The sequence below is a fragment of the Aphelocoma coerulescens genome, chromosome 6, assembly GCF_041296385.1.
Source record: "Aphelocoma coerulescens isolate FSJ_1873_10779 chromosome 6, UR_Acoe_1.0, whole genome shotgun sequence".
NCBI lineage: Eukaryota > Metazoa > Chordata > Aves > Passeriformes > Corvidae > Aphelocoma > Aphelocoma coerulescens.
The window spans coordinates 6,944,523-6,958,539 of record NC_091020.1 but is presented as its reverse complement, the minus strand read 5'-3'; the positions used below and the strand labels follow the sequence as shown (position 1 = coordinate 6,958,539).

General features: G+C 44.0%; 1 long non-coding RNA gene across 1 annotated transcript; it reads left to right on the top strand.

Moving 5' to 3' along the window:
• Positions 1-6,828: 6,828 nt before the first annotated feature.
• On the top strand, positions 6,829-13,473 carry LOC138112279 (uncharacterized). The gene is made up of 3 exons (XR_011151634.1): positions 6,829-7,017; positions 7,551-7,654; positions 13,269-13,473. It is a non-coding gene; the product is annotated as an uncharacterized lncRNA (long non-coding RNA).
• The last annotated feature ends 544 nt before the right edge of the window (positions 13,474-14,017 follow it).

The window sequence follows — 14,017 nt, the reverse complement described above, 5'->3', positions numbered from 1 at the left end:
AGCCAATATAAAATTCAAAATGTTTTATTCCAGGGCAGTACATGGATATAAAATATAAATATATTGAACTTCAAACTACCTTTTTTGTGCTTCTGCTTTGAAACAGGACCTGAAGTAAACTCAGTGTAAAGATCCAGAAAATTATCCAGAAAATTCCGTTTCTCAAACTTTTGTTCCCTGTGGTCTTGAGCATATTTAGAAGAACTTCCCTGAAGCAAGCATGAGGAGTGCTGATAGCAGTGAGGAGCAGCCTGGGTGTGCATGGCTGTGGGCAGCAGCTCAGGACTGCTCGGGGATGAGCACACTGAGGTCCCTCAGGTGTCCCTTGCATAGCTCAGAACAAGTCAGCTCTGCTGCTCAGGAGCAGGGGAGAGAGCTGGAATGAGGAAGTGCGGTCCCACCTCCCAGAAAATCACCTGGGTTTGCACAGTGAAGGCCAACACAACCCTACAGGGCCTGGCACCCCCTTCTGTTTCCTGACATCTTTTTCTGTGATGCAAAAGTTCTGTGGAAATGGTCTGTTGTGGCTCTGTGCCCAAGAGGTTGATATCTGGTGCTGCTTTCTCTTCTGCTAGTTGCTGTTATTAAATGGCTTTGAAATTACCTCACAGTAACTGAGTGCAGGTTTGGGGCCTGTGTGTACACAGAGAAGTTGAAGTGAATCAGCTCAGAGATGTTTGGAATAGGCATAGCTGGCAGCATGCAGCAAAGCAAATGGCTGGGTGAATTTGCATCTTGTTTAATACATCAAAAAAAGTTTTTAAGCTGTGACTTGTAGAAGTCAAGCCAGGAACAATAAGCTTGCCTGGACAATTCTGGTCTTAGAAACGAAAGGATACGGAACCACATCCAAGGTAAATATTGACATGACTCAGGATGAACTAGTAAAATGTTTAATGAAGCTGAAAATAAGGCATCTGGGATAGATGTTTATTGTTAAAAATGAAACATTTGAGCAAAAGTAGCATAGTGATGATGGAGGTTATTCATAGGAAAGCCAAGTTGGGGAAACAGCATCATCTGAAAGAAACTGACTCCAGCTATCTGTGAAACATGGAAAAAAGTTAGAATTATAAGAGAGCTAAAAATGTAGGTGAACAGCAAACAGTTATTAAGGATATTCAGAGTGGATTTTGGAGACTGAATCATACCAAGGGACAAATTACTCAGGTGTCCAGAATAACTCTATTGGCTTTGACAGATTTCTTGGTATTTGCCTTCGTGTAATTGAGAGTTTACTCCCTTATGCCATATGAGGACTGAATATTAAGAAACTTGGAGGAAAAAAAAGCACTTTTTTTCATTCCAGTATCATTCTCTTGATGATAAAGTCACATTAACGCCACAAGGCATTTTAGGAACACATTAGGAGCTTTTCTGTTTCATGCAGCAGGAAAAGAAACAACCCTTGCAGAATGCTGTGAAAATAATCAGAAAGATTCCATTGAACCTGGCACGGAAATGAATTGTGCTGCTATTTTGGAAGTCTTACACCTGAGTCTGTGGTGTTACTGGAAGGCTCTGTGGTGAAATCCATGGCTGGGTGAGGCAACACTACCTTCACATGCTTACCATTGGTGCAGATACTGGGGAAGAGATACCAGGAGCTGGAATTGCCTGCTTAGGTGTGCTCTATAAACCAGCTTTTTCCTACCTCAGAAATGTAACCCTAACACATAAGAACTGATTGTGTGCAAAAGGTACCTTTGATCTCTTCCCAGGTACCATGCCTATAGTTGCAGTGGCACAAATCTCAGTTCAGAGCTATCTGGTGATTATGCACATGCAGCTGCAGTCCCTCAGATGGCTTCATAGTACAGTACAAGAGCACACATTCTTCTAGCTCCAAGGCACAGGATAATGCACACAGCTGACTGTGTGGCAGAAGGAGTAGAGGCAGGGACCCAGGAGAAGCAGGGAGGGATGCCTGGGGAAGACAGCAATGGGGAAAGCCTACTATGCTGAGGCACTGCATGTGCCCTTTGCTCCTTTGGCTGCTTCTGATGGATTCAGGAAAACTGTAATTGTAGGGTTTGGCTCTGCACCATCTCTCAAAGCCTTTATCCAGGGATGAAGTGAATGCTACAGTCTCTCTTAGTCCTCCAAGCAGTCTTTTGGAAAGCTGGGGTCTAAAATAATTGAAAACTTTTAATCATAATCATCAACTTCTTGGACTAGATTTAGAAAATCCACAGTCAACCCATCCGCTTCCTTCATCTCCTATTCACTGAGGAGGTTTCCTTTGGCCAGCCTTCTTGTTAAGGCCACAACCAAATAGTAGTTGATGGTAGATTTTATTACTAACATAAACAAATAGCAGGTTATTTTGTTATTGTCCCAAGCTTCAAAGCTGGAGCTGGTCTTTGCATCAGTGGGCTCTACCAGTACTGACATGCAATTGGAATACAAAGAGGATGTCAATAATATAAAACATATGTTGCTTATGCAGCTCATTCAGCGTCACTTCAGTGTTCCCTGCAAAGCACCTCAGCCTGTTGATCCTCCAGCAGCCTCAGCCAAAATAACGCAAAAGCTGCACGTTCTTTGAGCCACTGCACAGCGGCACAGTGGCATCCCAAAGGATGCACACCCTGGAGAAGGATGTTGACACAAGCAGCAGATATCAGTAGGATCATATGCTGGCATTGCTGTCTGAAACTCAGTGCAGAAAGGTCTTCTCTGGGCAGAGCAAGAAAGATTTAGTGAATATAAAAGCACATCAAAAGCAAATTGGGAATTTTTATTGTCATTTATTGTCATTTTCTCCCACACCATTTTACTGGTTTTGTGCTCATAAAAGCATTAGCTGATTAACTCACTATCAGAATGGCAAAGCTGCTAACCAGAAGCTGTGTGTAAAACCAGATACATGCAGTGCCTTGATAGCGGTAGGGTGAGATTTTTCTTTTCCTGCTTCCTTACTTTTAAAGCCCGGCCAATATAACTCTTTTCTGTCATCTTAACATTTGGTACTATTCCCATATGTACAGACTGCAACATCTGCAAGTTTTAAAAATTAATATAAAGTTCCGTAATTGTATAAGCCTTGCTTGTTTTAATGGCCCTGAACGAGCAGCTTTGATGCAAGCGAGACGCAGTCAGCAGATGAAGTGCTCTGCTTGTACCGAGCAAGCTGCTCCAGAGGGGCAGGATGTCCATGTAGTTGGGGCTCATGTGGGGATGATCACACTGTAGGATTGTGCTGTGGAGGAACACAGGGCGGGCTTGAGCTGCTGGCACACAGAAATTCAGTGAGTTACCAGTAAGTGCAATCATGGGTGCCAAATTGCAAAGCAATCACATTTGGTAGAGCTCATTTCTGTCACCCCCCGTCCATGGAGATCCAGCATAAAGCTGTGAGTTTTCATTGTGTCCATTCCAAAACCACATTGTACATGGACATGTGCTGGACTTTTCATGGATCTTACTGAAAGCCATAAAATGACTTAGTCATTACCTACTCAGATATGTTGGAAGTATGGTTCAGTATTTCCAGGTTTACTGAAATAATGGTCCCTTGTTTGTTTTTCTAGTGGCAGGCAAAGTAGAAACAGAGCTGTGAACAATAACATAAACCTTGCTGTTACCAAGCACTTGGCAAGGAGTTTTAGGAATGCTTTACTTTTCCTATGTGTATATAAAGCCTTTGAGAACTTTCTGATTGTGGCATATTTCAGCATAAAGGAAGCAGAAATAAAATCAGGCCCTATAATTCATGTGTTCAGCAATGGAGGACCAAAGCAGGAAGAGACAGGTGCTTTTCTGAAAAGAATGAAAGATCTGAGCAGCTGATTCATGGTGAAGTAATATGCTTTTAGCTGAGAACGTTTATTGTAGCTGAACCTCATGCCATCCCTCAAGCCAGTATCTTAGATGAATCAGCAACTTGCAAGCTTTATCTCAGCTGTACCAATAGAGTTTATAATATTGTTCTGTCAGTGCTATTTATACATCATCACATGGCTGACTACTCCAGGCTGTGCTTTTTTTACACAGCCTTGGATGATGTCACTGTGGAGTAGGCAATTGTACTGAACAAAGGCTTTCTTCAGAGCAGCAACAATTAAAGCTGATGGCAGAGTACAACACCAGAGCCATGGAAATACAGAAACAAGCTCCCCAGTTTTAAAGTAGCTCTAGACAGGGCTTTCAGTCCTTCAGTAACTGGTCCCACTGGGAAATTACTTGAAGTGGTATCCTACAGCTGTCAGTGCCCACCAGGCCTTGGAAATGTGTAGGGAGCAGTGTGGTCTGAAGCCTGGGGCTGCCAGGCACAGAGCACTCAGTAACCATGTAGTTATTTGGGGAGTTGGGGAAGAAAGAAAGCTCCTCCAAGAAGGAAGATCTGTGGATCCATTCTGCATCAGTCATTGACTAAGAGAAACAGGGTCAGCCTGGAAGCCTGCAGCCTTGCCATGTGTGTCTTCCAAAAGCCAGGGGACTGATGGCCATTGTAGTATGAGGCAGTGAAACGATCTACAAATGATTTGTAAAGGAACAGTTCAGCATCCTCAGTTGATTGCCCTTTCATTTGTGATGTTCCAGTGAGCCTGAAATTCTTCACTCTATCCCTGTTCCCCAGTGCATCACGTGCGTTTCCAGCTGTTTATCATCATTCCATAAGGCCAGCAACATGTCAACATCAACAGCTGTGTTCTTCTCATCTGCTACTTGTACTGGAGCTCTCAGAGTTTAACCACGGACACTGTTGATCAGCACTGTTCAGACATGGTGGCTGTAACTCTTCCCTAGAAGCTGCTTCTCAGGAGCTCCCTCCCTATGACCTCCAGCCAAGCCGTGACAAGCACGTCACTGGGTCACAGATGGAGGCAAGGAAAAGAGAGTGTTACCCCCCCACTCCTGCATGTGCTTTGCAGAATGACTGCAGTAACTATGTGGTTTATTTCAGAAGTACTTATAGGTTGGACACAGTTACTGGCTACCTCAGAGACAGAGCTGGGACACGCTTATGCTGTAGGTTCTGACCTCTCTTGCTTTGCAGAACTCTCTCTCCATTTTCCAATGGAGGCTCAGACTCAGGTGTGGAAAACTGTCAACAAGGTTGGTTTTTCCCCATTAGGTCTCACAGACTCTCCAAGTACATTCCACAGACCCTCAGGGACCTACATCTCCAGGCAGGAGAGCACTGGCCTAGTCCTAGGGACTGGTCCATTTGCCTTTTTGCAGTTATAATAGTCACCCCTCACTAGGGATTGGCCCTTCCCAGTATTCTAACATTTTTAAATCCCCCCCTTAAAATTACTTCTTTCCAAAGCCTCCTTCCAAAGTTTGGCTCTGTGCAAAACATGCCAGCATCTGATAAAGGCTTGAAACAGAAACAGAATGGCATAAATAGAAATTAAGTAAATTAGGAAGAGATGCCAAAGCAGCAAACCCCTAACGATAGCTGTGCCTGCATGTGCATGTGCCATGCAGCTTCCAGCCCCTGCCAGAGTGCCAGGCTGCCCCTCACTATTCCTGGGAACATATGTATCCACTGTATCACTGGCACCGCCTGCCCAGCCTTGGACCGCATCTTCTCGCAGACTCTTTAGAAAGCTGGGGTTCGTGCAGAGAGTTGGTGCCAGAGCCCCAGCCAAGCCAGCAGCAGCCTCTCTGTGGCTGGATAATTTTTCCTCACTTGGTAAACTGTGCTTGTGCCATCTGGTCAATGCAAACAGCCTTATCCTCTATCCAGCCACATTTTGTGGAAATTGTGGTCTACCTGCGTTGTCAGCTCAGCCATGATACTATATGGTTTATTTCCCTCATGAACCAGAGGAAACCTGGGCCAGATTCCCAGCTGGTAAAAAACAACATGACTAAGGTGAAGTCATTTTGGACCACCTGATGCTCTTCGTTAATGGCCAGGGCTGGAAAGGTAGAGCACATCTTTTGCTACTTACTCATTATTGATGCTGTTTTTCCATAAGACCATTGACCACAAGTGAACAGGAGATAAATAATGTGAGAGCTGTTCTCCTAAGCAGCATAACAACAGTGGGTTCCAGGCTGAGGTCTTTGCAGAAATGGCTGTGTGTGGTGCTGGCTCTGCTCAGGTAGCCCTGAGTCCCTTGGCTGGGCTCCTGCCACTCTGTGCTTTCCCAGAGAGCACAGGTTGCAGCTTGGTCCCCCAGAGCTGTGCTGGAGATACCCTAACTGAAGCTCTAGTGTGACAATCTGTTTACCCACTGCTTTTCTGATCCCGTATTGTTCCCCCCCTCTCCCCCCCATTTCCCCTGCCCCCAGCCCTGGCCACTCCCTCGGGCTCTCCCTATTGGTTCCTGTACCCCAACCCCACCCAGGTACCGCCCCTGAGCCCCAGACAAAACCCCCCTGCAGCTGGATTACGTGGTCTCTCTGCCTGTCAGGGTTGTTGGGAGAAGGTGTGATTAAAGTCTCCTTAAGCCCTCATAGGAGACCCTTCTCTTCCTCCTTTGCCATCATTGGTTGTAAGGCTGATAGCTGACCAGAGCAAAACTGCAGGGCTGTCTGAAATGGACTATGGAGGGCAAAATGGTTACACTGCCCTAAGCAGCCCTGCTGAGCTCTCAGGAAAGCTGCAGCCTGCTAAACTAAATCTAGCAATTACAACACTCTAGAGTGGTGGTTTAGAGAAAGGTAACATCTCCTGTCAGACCAGCTGACGTGTGCAGGAGAAAGGGGATAAGGTTTTGGGCACATGGGTCTGAAGGAGTGCACTGAATGAATGGGCCTGGAGTAAGGGAGGCAAAAATAGAACCAGCCATCTGTCAGTGCACTCCAGGATGGCTAATTGGGAAGCCTCAGTGCTCAGCTGCTGAAGGTCCTGCCTGGTTTCCTCACGGAATAGAGGTGGCCATAGCAATCTCTCCTTGCAGGCTGGGCACAGCTCAGATCAATGGGGCGTCTAGGTGAGCTCCCCCAGAGCAGATCTACAGCACCTGGGGTTCTGTCCTGTGTGCCAGAGGCATCTCTGTCCTGAGGATCACCATCTCCTGTGGTCAGGCGACAGGAGAAGTCCTCATGGCAGAAAAGGTAGGGAAGGACTTGAGGCAGGCTCCTATCTGTTGTCTCCTCCTGCATGGGCAGGAGAATTTCCTTCACAGCGAACAGCCCAGCTGCAAGGGCTGGAGCACACAAGAGGCAGCCCAGCTGGGGCTGTTGCATTTATCTGGAGGAGATCCTAAAATTACTTTGAGATGTTACCTCTGCAAATGGTAGCCGAACATTATAAATATATATGTTGCATGTGTATGTAATGATTGATTTCATAGTCACCACACAAGTTGGAAACATTGCTAATGTGATGCTTATAGGCAGGAGTTAGTCCAAATTAAAGGCAGGAAATTCCAAGGTATTGTTCTTATGGAAGCTGTGACAGCTGAATTATATGGGCTTGTTAAGGAACTAAAGATAACCTCATTCAGAGTAGATAAAAGCATTATGTATGAGCAAGGAAACTGAATTACAATTGCAGTGGGAGCCATAAGTCTGAATATCTTGACTGTTGTGTGCAGTAAATGGAAACTCCACCGTGCTGTTATATTAATTTGGTACTTTTTATTTAGGGACAAATCTTCAAATTCTTTATGTTAAAACTCCAATGAAGGCAATGGAGAGTTTCAAATACAGAAAGATTCAGACATGGGGATTCAATGCCTGGTTCATAAAGGTAGGATGAACTTCCATCTTGATTGTTTCTGCTGTCATGATTTGGTGGTGGGTGTAACTGTGGGAAGCAACCTGTGTTGCCTTCAGACTCACGAGAAGGAGATTGTAGAAAGTAAACAAATACTGGAATTCATTTCTTGCTGATCACAGGGGGTTTTTTGGGACAAAACCATGGCAGGATCTTGGAGAACAGAAGCCTGATCTGGTAATATCCCTGGCACCCCTCAAGGCCCCAGTACCCCTTTCCCACCACAGCACGTGTCTGCTGACCAGCAGGGGCACTGACAAGCTGTGTCCCCACAGCTCTCCCTTGGGATGAGCACTGGGGTGAAGGACCACTGTACCTGGCTGCCATCAGCCACGTGGCTGCACTCTTGCAGCTGCCAGGCAGTGGGCTTGGCGGGAGATCTCGGGAAGCCCTTTGGGATGAGGAGAGCATCGTCAGCCGAGTTCACTGCTGCCTTTGTTTGGGGAGCACTGAAAGACGCCCTGGGGTTCTGTACCTGCTGTCCTTGATTAGTGCCCATCCCAAGGGAGCATCCTGGCAGACGCTAACCTTTCCCCCTGCAGGCGTAGGGAAAGCACGCCTCTGCTGGCAGGTCTGGGAGGGGATGCTCTCCATTTAGCATCAAGCTGAAATTTTACAAGATGAAAATCTGATAAAAACCCCCATATTTTCAGTTGGCCTTTCTTCATCCAGTATTTGAAACTTGGCATCTGTGTGCAGGCTGCACTTCTGTGACCCAGTGGAGCAGCTTTTGGAGATGGGTCGGGGATGGACTGGGTCTCTGCCCCAGATCTGGCAGAAAACAGTGGCTGAGTTTTCCAGAGTGGCTATCGGAGTTTTTCCGTAATTTTATTGCAACATCTCTACCTTGCCACTAGTTTTCCTGCTCTGAGACAGTAATTGCTCTAGGTTTTGTTGCCACAACATTACACACCTGAAATTCGAGACATTTTGCTTCTGCTTTGCTTTGTTTTAATCAGACTTGCTTGAAATGTCATATTGAAATGAGAAAAGCAGGAAGGCTGTAGAAATCTCAGCCATAGACTGCAAGGCAGTAACTGCATACAGAGCTTGGCAGGAGGCACTGGGACTACCTGAGAGCTCTAATTGCCTCCTATAAATATCAAATAACAGTATGTGTAGAGAAGGTGAGTGCAGAGGACAGAAAATAGTTTTACTCTATGCTGTAGTATGATTCATGCTTTTAAGATCAAGATTAAAAGTCTCCATTAGGTTCCAGAGTATGATTTTATTTTCATTTACTTCAAAGGATTTAAGAGCCTTCAAACCCCAGCATTTTTAAAAATAACTTTTAAGCATACTGTCTGGCAATGTGAGTCCCAGTTAGCACAGAAGAAGCCAGGCGCTCCTCATATAAAGCAAATAACTGAAAAATCGGAATTAAAGAAATACCTTGTCCTCAATTTAACTCTGACAGCTTGTATTGTATTTTTGTGTCAGGAAAAAGACTTTATGAAATGTGGGCCCTTGTAGACAGGACATAGCCCAGGGTGATTAGCCCTACAGATCAGCAGAAACCATGCACCATAAAAGCTTCTGCTTTTATGCAAGGTTCAGAGCCTTAATTTGAATTTTTGGGCTTGTTTGTATTTCAAAAGCAACAGCTACTGAATTGCATCTTGAAAATCATATTTCAGGGCAAGTATCCTTAAAACACAGCCCAGGTTTGATCAAAAGGTTCTCAAGTCTGCAAACCTTTTGACAAACCCAATGAATGTTTACACTTTCTAAGTAAACTCCAAACCATGGGCTGGCATCTCGCGATGGAGTTTTTTTAGATTTTCTCTCTCTTCCCTCACCCCCCAGTTCTTGCAAAAATCCAATCTGTCCTCTGGAACTGGACTTTCAAGATGGGCATTTTAATATTTTTATGGATAAACACATGAGCAGGCACAATAAATAAATAAATATCTACGTGCATGCAAAATATTGAGCTGTTATTTGTAAAATGCTAAATAAAAACCAGTTTTGTATTTTGCCTTTATTTAGTGTCCATTCCTGTGGATCAGACTGCACAGTGTTCACTTCTCCAAACCACTAAGATAATCCTTACCACACATAGAAATAGATTTTAATTACAGAGCAATAAATACTGTATCTATTTTTTAGCTGTATGCATTTTTCTATCAGCAGACAAAAGCTGACATTTATTTTACTGATAGCCCTATATTTCCCCTCCCGCTACCACCGCAGCAGAATTTCCCTTGCCTAAGGAAATTGAGAGGATCAGAGCACATCTGATGTTCCATTAATTTAAAACGGCTGCCAGGACTTGCATATTGTAGCAGCTTTAAAGTGATTGAATTTGGATTATTTCAAACTCTGGAAAGTCCTGCCTTGCCTGACAGAGGTGTCTCGAGTGACAAAATAAAATAGGAATATGCCTCATCTGTACATCCTCATCCTCGCACGCAGCATTGCAACAAGCACGGTAGAAGCCATGGAAAGAACAACCCTAATTTTTTCCCCTTCTCTTCTAATTTTTTTTTTTTAATTTTGGTAGCAGGCCCCTTTTTTAAGCTGTAGCCCAGCTAAGTGGAGACACCTGGTGTTTGCTGCAGCAAGTTCACTAAAAATATGTGAAAGGGGAGGAGGAGAGTGGGGGTGTCCGGGGTGCCCTGCCTGGGGCACAGCCAAAAAATTCCTCTCCCCTGGCAAGGGCTCCTCCTGTGAATATAGCCGTGCCCTGACCACAGATGGGCTGCTACAGCTCAGCTCTGCGTGTCCTGGGGGGATACTTCACCCTGTCAGGTGTTAAATAAAACACCAGCTTTTGGGCAATATCTGTTTTGTAATGCTTAGTGAGTAGCTTATGCAGCGTAATTCCAAAAGCAGAAAAAGTTTATGCACGGCCAAAGGAATATTAAAGTTTCACTACAAAAGAAATATTGTGGCTGCCAAGGCCTGATTACTCATAAACCCCACAGCATTATCACCATCCATCACTGCCGAGCTTTAATGACCAAACTAAAAGGAGAGACATCAAAGCGGGGGGGTGGTGTCGTCGTCGTTTCTCAAGAGTAAGATTCCCTAAATATAGGACCAATAGTAGAGCTTGACATATTTTTTGACAAAAAAACTTGAAAAATCATTTGAATGAATCACAAAACATATGTTATGTTTTGCTGTAAAAGCCATGAAGTTTGTGCAGTGCGCTATTATGGTGACTGCTTGGCTTTTCATGCATTCCTAAATTACCATGTAATCTAAAACCTTGTTTTCAGCTGCTCTATATTGGAAAGTCCCTTGCAATAATCAGGATGATTACAGGCTAGTGCAGAGAACAAAACTTGTTTGTATTGTTGCAAATAGAAATGTAGTTTATCAGAAATTTTACCTTTCTAGGGAAAAATAAAAATAATAATAATAAACTTTCTCTTTTCCCTGGCTGGAAATAGTTTAAGCATGGGATTAATTTTGGCCACTCTACAACTTAAAAACACATGGATACTTGGTATAAAAATATGTTTCTTTCCTGTAGGGACTTGACTCTAATTGGTGTGCCAAAACTATCTCACAGAGATTTCATTGTCTTATCTACTTACATCATCTTAATGCGATTTTATTTTACTTTGTCAAAGTCATATTAATGTAAATGTGTTCTTGATAGCAAACAGAGTTCTTTTTTATGCTAAACAGGATTCAGCTGACGCTAATAAAACAGCTTGCAATCCATTAGACTATAACTGTAATATAGTTATTTTGTTTCCCAAATAAAGACCGTGTCAGAAAGCTGTATAAGGATTTTTGTCTTGTTTTTCCACAATAATTGCTTGGGTGGGGTTACATTCTGATCTTTAAATGAATAGTATCGCTTGGAACAAACACTTCATATATCTTTTATCTTTCTCTTGCAATACAGTTCTGAGTTTTCTTTGAAAATGCAAAGCTACTTTTCCAGATAAGTCATCAAAATGTTTCCAAAGTATTTTAACTGCCAGATTAACTATATCTTGAATACAAAGATAGATGGCTTACATTCTTTATGCAGAAATCCTGCCAATGCATAGCAACTAGCAACAAATTAATTTCTTTTGCAACAGTGGGAAGGAAATAAAAAAAAGAAACCCTGCTTTGCTATGCAAAGCTCAAAAAGGTAAATAGATATTTTAAAAGAAAATAAGGTTACTCGTTCTGAAAGGGTAATCTGTAAGCAAAGAACAGAGGATTAAACATACATTTGCTCTCTTTATGGAATCTGTGTTCCAGCCTTCTCTTAATGTATTCAGCTAATTAAGGACTGCGGTGACCCTGTGGCAGATTCTGAAATCTAGGAATGTCTATTTTTTTACTTTATTTTATTTTTATTTCTTTTAATGCTGCCTCCCCCACAGAGCCTAATACAATCTGTTTCAGGTCAAAGTCTGTTTATGTCAGCAATGTTCATACTACGCAACTAAAATGTTTTAGTGCATTTATCAACTGAAAATATTGCAAACATTTCATTTCCTTTGATACAGACACAAAAAACCCTCTGCCTTCATTGCAAATTCTTGTTCATATGAATCACTCTGAGTAATATTTGCTTTAACTTTCGTGTGGTTCTACAAACAGCCTTTATATGGCTGGACTTCAAAGCTGGTAGAAATAAAGGTTAGAAATGTGATAGGAGTAATCTATTATTAGGCATGAAACATTAAACCCCTTTTAGTTATAAGCCTTAAAACCTGAATAATATAGATTTTAACTTTCTGCATATTTATTGTGTTTTCAGTTACTTAAGTCATTTAGCATGGAGGGACTGTTTGGAAGAGAAATATTTTCCATAGAAACACAGACCACAATTGGGTTTAATTTTTCCTAATATTTAATTTAGAAAAACTGCAATATTGTAACAGACGTCTCATATGTCAAAGCTGAAATACTCTGCTTGGTGTTCCTTGCAGTGTAAAAGTAATCTCTTACCAGCACGCTGACCCGAAAGGCAGGTTTTAGTGGAACAGGCATGGGGTGACGGGAGGGGTGTGGGAAGGGAAGATAAAATCTCCTTCAAATAGCAGGGAAGGGGAAAAAATTAACACAGAGGAATGTCACAGAGTCTGCCATCGACATCCAATGACATGAGCTGATCCAAACGCGTGCGTGTGAGGGGTTTCTTTGACCAATGTGCCCCACACCATTCATGGTGCATCCCGGTCACCCCACAGTGGTTTGTGGGGTGTCAGATCTGCAGGGGGACATTGCTGGGGAGGGATGTGCCCATGAGCCCTCACCTTCGCCCTGTCCCTCCCCTTGATGAATTCATGTGCTCGTGGTCCAAGAGGAGCTGGACAGGGAGGTTGCCATGGCTTTGGGAGACTTCAGCCTGTGCAGCCAATGGAGGCTCAACAGTGTTGGTAACGTCTTGTTCTTGGTTAGGTTTGTGTACTAACACAGCAGCATAAAAATAAGCTGAAAACATGTAACAGTTCAAGCCAAACAGGTCAGCCAGAAATAAACCACCATTTGAAATCCAGAATTTTAAATCTTCATGAGCCTGGGAAAGAACAGGCAGGCAATCCTGTTCCCACCACTACCAGTGGGAATTTTACCATTGACAACATGAGACACATTGCCTTTTTCTAAAAATCTGATTTTGTTTCCTTAGGTCCAGTTCTGCCAGCTTGCCATGGCTGCTGGCTGCCCTGCACAGGTGGGACGAGGGGATTTGCTTGCCCTTTCCTGGTGGGCTCAGCAACAGCACAGGGACATCAGCCACCTCTGGTTACATCGCCAGGGAAACCTCAGCAACGTGAAAAAGGAACCCATTGCATCATGAGGAGTGGGTGATATCCAGATTTACAGCATGTGAGTGGGGCAGGTGGCATCTCTGAGCTGCCCTGCTCTCCCCTTGGTGTCATGGGGGTTTGAGGGATTTGGTGGCTTCCCTTGCCGCTGCCTGCAGGGCAGGCACAGGGGCAGAGCCCAGGTCCCACCTGCGCCAGCTCTGAATGAGGCAGGGGTCTTGGGACCTTTAGACCAGCTGAGCAAAGTTGTGAAATGTGTGAAACTGGAGAAGCCAAGCGAGACCCCTCCGGCGTGGAGTGGGGAACGGCTCACTCAGCGTCAGGGAGTGGAAAAATCTCACTGTTTATATTTTGTCAGTGGAAGAAAGGGTCACACCCATCCATCTCATTAGTATGAAAAGGCATTGACAACACCATAGTCCCCACCTTTCCTTCTCCCATGCTTCTCCAGAGCACCTGGTCCTGTGCCAGAGGGTTTAATAGGTTACCCTGCAAAGCCTGGGACTGCGGTGCCACGCAAGGCTGCACGTTCCCAGGAAGCGTATATGCACAGAGCTGTAACAGATGCAGTCTAAGGAGCGATGGCCCTGGCTGGCAGGGCAAGAGGTGT